The sequence below is a fragment of the Vulpes vulpes genome, chromosome 16, assembly GCF_048418805.1.
Source record: "Vulpes vulpes isolate BD-2025 chromosome 16, VulVul3, whole genome shotgun sequence".
NCBI lineage: Eukaryota > Metazoa > Chordata > Mammalia > Carnivora > Canidae > Vulpes > Vulpes vulpes.
The window spans coordinates 73,875,936-73,883,728 of record NC_132795.1 but is presented as its reverse complement, the minus strand read 5'-3'; the positions used below and the strand labels follow the sequence as shown (position 1 = coordinate 73,883,728).

The 7,793-nt window shown below is 41.2% G+C and overlaps 1 pseudogene; it reads left to right on the top strand.

The window, feature by feature from the left end:
* The first annotated feature begins 1,815 nt into the window (after positions 1 to 1,815).
* LOC112915410 (U4 spliceosomal RNA) lies at positions 1,816 to 1,944 on the top strand (annotated as a pseudogene).
* The last annotated feature ends 5,849 nt before the right edge of the window (positions 1,945 to 7,793 follow it).

The following is a 7,793-nucleotide window of genomic DNA, read 5'->3' as shown; positions in this document are numbered from 1 at the left end:
TGCAGATGGAGAGAAATATTGGAGGGACACATAGGAATTGCTGGTGGATTAGATATGGGGGAACAAAAGAGTACAATGAAGGCTGCCTCCTAATTGTTTCACTTAGAACCCAGGTGAATGGATAAAAGAGACATTTTGTGGGTTGGGAAAGACTAAGGGATGAGCAGGTTTGGAAGGGGAAAGCTCACATGCTGTGCTTTGAATGAGTCATCCAAGCTGAGATGGCGGGTATGCTGATAGCGAGGGCTGGGCTTTGTACAAAGGCATAGGGAAGCATCTATTAACTATCCCCAGGCCAGCTTCATGCTGTGAAAGATTACAGTAATTTTTAGTTTAGCTAGAAATGGATGTTGCCTTTTCTTTCTGAAAGGAATTCTCATTAAGAAATTTGAAATATGGGGCAGCCCGGGTGGCTCAGCGGTTTAGCACCACCTTCAGTCCAGGGCATGATTCTGGAGACCTGGGATTGAGTCCCATGTCAGGTTCCCTGCATGGAGCCTGCTTCTCCCTCTGCCTGTGTCTCTGCCTCTCTCTCTCTCTGTGTCTCTCATGAATAAATAAATAAAATCTTAAAAAAAAAAAAAAAGGAAATTTGAAATAAGGTCATCAGTGTAAAATGATGTTTTGCACAATAATAATCAAATCAGTAAAACAAGTGACAGAAACCCAAGTCTGACTGGCTAATGCAAAAGAGCACTTTTGGGGGCACCCGTTGGCTCGGCTGGTTAAGTGTGAGACTCTTGGTTTCCACAGGTCATGGTCTCAGGGTCATGGGATGGAGCCCCACATTCAGCATCTCTGCACTCAGCATGAAATCGGCTTAGGATTCTTCCCTCCCTCCCTCTCCTGCTTGCTGCCCCTCCTCCTGCTCACTCCTGCTCTTGATCTCTCTTTTCAAATAAACAAATAAGACTCTAAAAAAAAAAAAAAAAAAAAAAACCTCTTTAAAGTGGGGGCACTTTTTTGGTGCACACAATCAAACCACAAAAGGAGAACTGGTGAAGCTAATTTTAAGAATCAGAGACACAAACACTTCCAGACCTCTTTATCTCTTCTTGCAGTCTCCTTAAACATAGCCTTCATTCTCCCAGGCCAAGTAGCTCAGCTAGGAGGAGGCCCATTAGAAAGATACCTGCTGGGGACAGCAGGAAGCTCTAGATTTATAATTTTTACATTTCTAAACAGAAAAAGAGAGAGATGCCTGGGTGGCTCAGTCGGTTGAGCAACTGCCTTTAGCTTGGATTATGATCCCAGGGTCCTGGGATGGAGCCCTGTGTTGGGTTCCTTGCTCAGTGGGGAGTCTGCTTCTCCCTCTCCATCTGCCTCTCCCCCTAGGTTGTGCTCTCTCACTCTCTCTCACAGGCTCTTAAATAAAATCTTTTTAAAAATAAACTAACAGAAAAGGACTCTTCCTAGATAACTCAAGTAGAAACTCTGATTGGGTCACTCAGAGTCATGTGTCCATCTCTGAACCAACCAGCATGCAGTTGGGGTGATGTAGTATGACTGGTCTGGGCTGGTCATGTGCTCACCCTGTGCAGCAGGGCACAGTATGTTCTAACTAGAAGAAAGAGGAAATAGACGCTGGGAAGGAATAGAATCTACTGCACAGCGCCACTTTTCTGAAAACAGAACTAAGAATCTTAAGCTAAAAGAGATCTTGGAAGACTCAGCCCCCTCCCAATCACCACAAGATTCTCTTCTGACAACATCCAAGCTCCTATTCCATCACTTGTGCAGCTGGGACACTTACTGCTTCACCAGTCAACCCACTCCATTTCTCAACAGGGCTGATCCTTTTAAAAATAAATTTGCAGCTTAGCACAGTGGCAGTATCGTAGCCAATGAGGTTTATCCGGGGCGCAATTATTGCTAATTGAAAAATAAATTTGCCTCTTTGTCATCATTGGGCTGTAGTTCTAAGTTCATGTACTTTCCTCTAGGTCAACAGTGAATACATCCACATCAAAGGAAACAGTCAGTAAAACCAAAAGACAACCAACAGAATGGGAGAAGTATCTGCAAATGACATATCAGATAAAGGGCTAGTATCCAAAATCTATAAAGAACTTTCAAACTCAACACCCAGAGAAGAAATTCCAATCAAGAAATGGGCAGAAGACATAAACAGACATTTCTCCAAAGAAGACATACAAATGGCCAACAGACATATGGAAAAATGCTCAACATCACTCGGCATCAGGAAAACACAAATCAAAACCCCAATGAGATAACACCTCACACCAGTTAGAATGGCTAAAATTAACAAGACAGGAAACAACAGATGTTGGTGAGGATTTGGAGAAGGGGGATCCCTCTCTGTTGGTGGGAATGCAGCTGGTGCAGCCACTCTGGAAAACAGTATGGAGGTTCCTCAAAAAGTTGAAAATATAGCTACCCTGTGACCCAGCAATTGCACTACTGGGTACTTACCCCAAAGATACAAATGTAGTGACCTGAAGGGGCACCTTCACCCCAAAGTTCATAGCAGCAATGTCCACAATAGCCAAATTATGGAAAGAGCCCAGGTTTTCACTGACAGATGAATGGATAAAGGAGATGTGGTATACGTACATATATATACAATGGAATACTACTGAGCCATCAAAAAATGAAATCTTGCCATTTGCAATGATGTGGATGGAACTAGAGGTTATTATGCTAAGTAAAATAAATCACTCAGAGAGAGACAATTATCATATGATCCCACTCGTGTGGAATTTAAGAAACCAAGCAGGATCATAGGGGAAGAGAAGAAAACATAAAAAGACAAAATCAGAGAGGAAGACAAATCATAAGAGATTCTTAATCATAGGAAACAAATTGAGGGTCGCTGGAGGGTTGGGGAATGGAGTGATAGGATAATTGGATGATGGACACTGAGGAGGACATGTGATGTAATGAGCACTGGGTTATAAGACTGATGAGTCACTGACCTCTACCTCTGAAACCAGTAATACATGATATGTTAATTAATTGAACTTAAATAAAGTTTAAAAAATTTACAAGGTGAAAAAATAGTAAGTCTAGTCCTTTCACAGATATTCGAAAGCAGCATGCACATCCCTCTACAGCCCACTCTTCTCCACAATCCGGATTCCTTGGTGTTTCAATTGTAGTGTTCACAGGCGGCTCATAGTTACGGGAGTAGGAGGAGCATCTGGTCCTCCAGATCATTAAGGTCAGGGGTTGTTGAATCAAGGACTTGAGGGGGAAAGGCAGGGGACCAACAGAGGGAGGAACTCTCCTCAGCCCACTGGGTTCCCTGCAGCATGGATGCCACCCCAGCTGCCTGCCTGGGCTCCCAAGGGCCAGCCAGCCAGCCAGCAGGGAACATAAAAACACTGGCAGAGAATCCAGTTTTACTATTTTCATTAAGAAGGAGAAGAAAATAGGGGAGCCTGGGTGGCTCAGTGGTTAAGCATCTGCCTTCACTCAGGGTGTGATCCCAGGGTCTTGGGATCGAGTCCCATATCGGGTTCCCCACAGGGAGCCTGCTTCTCCCTCAGCCTATGTCTCTGCTTCTCTCTGTGTCTCTATCATGAATAAATAAATAAAATCTTTAAAAAAAGAAGAAGAAAATAGATGAGATAAAAATAAATTCAGAAAAAAAATTAAACGAAGGCTAAAAGGAAAATCAAAGAAGTACAGAGAGAAGTTGGCATCACAGTTTTAAAGGGAAAGCACGACCTCTGTAACAAAAGGGGCGTGTAAAGGGATGAAGTGGTTATGACAGAACAATTTTGTTTAAAAAATAAGAATAATTAGGGAATATTCAGATAATAAAATAATGATGGGTTGAATAAAAAGATTTTTTAAATGACCTCAAACATGATAAGGCTAAAAAGGTGAGGCTGAAGGCAACAGGATAGAGTCGAGGGCTGGAGAAGCAGCAGGTAGGGCTGAGCCAGGGTCTCAGGGTTGTCTTCAGGCTACCCCTGCAAGCAGGGGCACCTATGACGAGCCAGCCATGCCTTATGTCAGAGCCTCTAGGAAGTTTGAGCCACCCTCAAATAGCTGTTGGGGAAAGGCATTCAGTGGGGTCTCCCCTGCAACTGGAGAGCAAGTGTATGCCCCACTCGCTGCAGTCAACCCAGGTGTTTCAGCCACTGTACACATGGGGTGGATTCTAGAGGCCTAGTGCTCATGGATTACCACATCAGAAAGGTGATTCCACACATCTGCAACATTTCACACTTATATAAAACAGATGTAGAAGATACATCTTATATATTATAACATTGAAAATTATATATAACATTGTATCTTATATATAATATAAATTATTGTATACATAATTGTATATATTTTATAGATAGATATCTACCTCTTGAGCCAGCAATCCTACATCTAGAATCCATCTCAAAGAGATACTGACCAAAAATCCAAAGCGATGTGAACACATCTCTTCACTGCAGCATTATCTATGAAACTAGAAGACTAAAACCATCCAAGTGTTCATCAGGAGAGGAGTGGCCACAGGAATAGAATACCGTGCTGCTGTACTAAAGAAGGACGAAGAGCTCTAACTGCAACATTAAAATGATCTTCAGAATATGTTGTTAGTGAGGGGTGCCTGGATGGCTCAGCCGGTGGAGCATGTGACTCTTAATCTCAGGGTCTTGAGTTCAAGCCCCATATCAGGTGTGGAGCCTACTTCAAATAAAAAGAATAAAAAATATATATACTGTTAGTGAAATCAGTGAGAAATTGGTTAGCTTTTATTTTTTAAGATTTTATTTATTTATTTATGAGAGACAGAGAGACAGACAGAGGGAGAAGCAGGCTCCACGCAGGGAGCCCGACGTGGGACTGGATTCTGGGTCTCCAGGATCACACACTGGACTGAAGGCAGAGCTAAACTGCTGAGCCACCAGGGCTGCCCTGGATAGCTTTTGTTTTTGTTTTTGTTTTTTTTAAGATTCATTTATTTATTCATGATAGACATATATAGAGAGAGGCAGAGACACAGGCAGAGGAAGAAGCAGGCTCCATGCCGGGAACCCGACGCAGGACTCAATGCCGGGTCTCCAGGATCGCACCCTGGGCCAAAGGCAGGCGCTAAACCACCGAGCCACCCAGGGATCCCACTTGATAGCTTTTGAATAAGAAAAAAAGGAAGTGGAACACAAACATAAGTGTGTATTTGCCTATATTTTGGAAGAGAAACAATAAAGGGATAACTAAAAAAGTAATTTTTAAATTATTACCTATAAGGAGAAGGAGGAAACAGGAGTAAGGGACAAAGGATATAAGCTGGACTTCTCTGAATAAACTTTGTTTTATAGTTTTGAGTTGGGAAGCATGTAAATATTTTAGATAAACAAATGAAAAAGAAAAGAGAAAAGAATTCCTAAAAATGTAAAACAAACTGAATGGCCCTCACTGTTTATAAGTTGGTAACATAGCCATAATAGAAAAATTACTTTGATTTTAAAACCCAATACCTTGAATACTACATTTGGAATATAAATTAAGGATAAATGGAATCACAAAGAAATCTTAAACTTCAATCAATAATCTTACTGTTGGAAATAATATTGATATTATTGATATTATTACTTTTTAGAGAGAAAGAGAGAGAAACAGCATGTGCCTGTGGGGGGAAGGAGGGACAGAAGATGAAGAAGAGAGAGAATCTTAGGCAGGCTCCATGCCCAGCGTGGTGCCTGATGCAGAACTTCATCTCACAACCCTGAGAAATTAGAAATCAGGAGTTGGATGCTTAACCAACTAAGCCACCCAGGCACCTTGATAGTATTATTTTGAAACTAGCATGTGTGTGTGTGTAGTATGATAAAGCAAATAAGTAAATTAAACAATTAGGTAAGAGATGTAAAGAATATTTTCAGAACAAGAGAAAAATATCCAGGGACGCCTGAGTAGCTCAGTGATTGTCTGCCTTCAGCTCAGGAAGTGATCCTGGAGTCCTGGGATCGAGTCCCACATTGGGCTTCCTGCATGGAGCCTGCTTCTTCCTCTGCCTGTGTCTCTGGCTCTCTCTCTGTGTCTCTCATGAATAAATAAATAAAATCTTTAAAAAAGAGAGAGAGAGAGAGAGAGAGAGAGAGAGAGAAACATCCAAATCTAAAATTCAATGGCATAAATTTTGTAATTTTAAATTTTAAATGGAAATATCACTATAAACTCAGACTTTATTTTTCTCTTTTTAAAAAGTATGCATTTCTGGGGCACCTGAGGGGCTCAGTCAGCTAAGCATCTGCCTTCCACTCAGGTCATGATCCTGGGGTCTTGGGATTGAGCCCTAAGTCAGGCTCCGTGCTCAGTGGGGAGTCTGCTTCTCCCTCTCTGCCCTACTTGTGCTGTCTTGCTCACTATCTCTGTCTCTGTCTCTCGAATAAATAAAATAAAAATCTTTTTTAAAAAACTAAAAAGTATGCATTTCCTAGTTCTGTCCACTGAAAGGCCTTGAAATATGATAACCAGAGAGTAGCAATAATCGACTCTAACACACAGATTGTGGTCTCCTAAATAACATTTCCCAACAAAAAGAATCAGACTCCTAGGAGAAATGGCAGATTCCAAGACTGAAGGAATAAAAATATAAAATGTGCTCTGAAATATCTTGTTATGCTGGGAACAAGGAGACTATCAAAGATCTAAGATTATGTCAGAAAGACCCAGGAGCCAACCTGATGGCACTTTCCCTGGCCAGACACGAGACAGATCAAGCATCAACAGTGACCACAGGACCAACGAATCATGAGAACCTAAGAGTCCTAAACACCTATGCAGCCAATAACAGAGCTTCAAACTACATGAAGCAGGAAAAGGCAAAACTAAAAGGAGAAACAGAAAAATCAGTGAGTGTATTGGCTATTTTCATACCCTTCTGTTAATGACAGAACAAGTAGGGAGAAAAATCAAGACTGTTGAAGCCTTGAGCAACACTAGAAGCCAACTTGATAGCGCTGACATTGATGGATCACTCTGCCTGGCAACAGCCCAAGATCCATTCTCTACACATACATCAGTATCAAGTGCAAAGCAAGGAAACTATAGAGAAACTGAAACGAAACTGAAATGAAAACAAGGAAACTGAAAGCTGGATATTTGAAAAAGATAAATAAAAGCAAAAAACCTCTTATCAGACTGATCAGGAAGAAAAGGGAAAAAAAAAAAACCCCCACAAATTAACCAGTTTCAAAAACTTGCAAGGACAGGACTACAGATCCTAAAGACAAGAAGGGATATTAAGGATGACTTTATGCCAATAAATTGAACAACTTTAATTAAATAGACAAATTTCTTGAAAAATACAAAATACCAAAATTCACTCAAGAATAGATAATCTAGGGAATGCCTGGGTTGCTCAGTGGTTGAGTATCTGCTTTTGGCTCAGGTCATGATCCTGGGTCCTGGGATCAAGTCCTGTATCGGGCTCCCTGCAGGGAGCCTGCTTTGCTTCTCCCTCTGCCTCTCTGTCTCTCATGAATAAACAAATAAAATATTTTTTTAAAAAATAGATAATCTGAATAGTCTCACATCTATTAAAGACACTGAATTTATAGGATTAAAAATTTTTTAAAAACCTTCCAACTATAGACCCACAGTGCTTTACTAGTGACTTCTGCCAAATATTTAACAAAGAAATAGTACAGGACAGGACTTATATGCTGAAAACTACAAAACATTGCTGAAAGAAATTAAAGACCTAGGGGCACCAGGGTGGCTCAGTCGGTTAAGCATCCAACACTTGGTTTCAGCTCAGATCATGATCTCAGGATCATAAGATGGAGCCCCATGTAGGGCTCCACACTCAGCACAGAGTC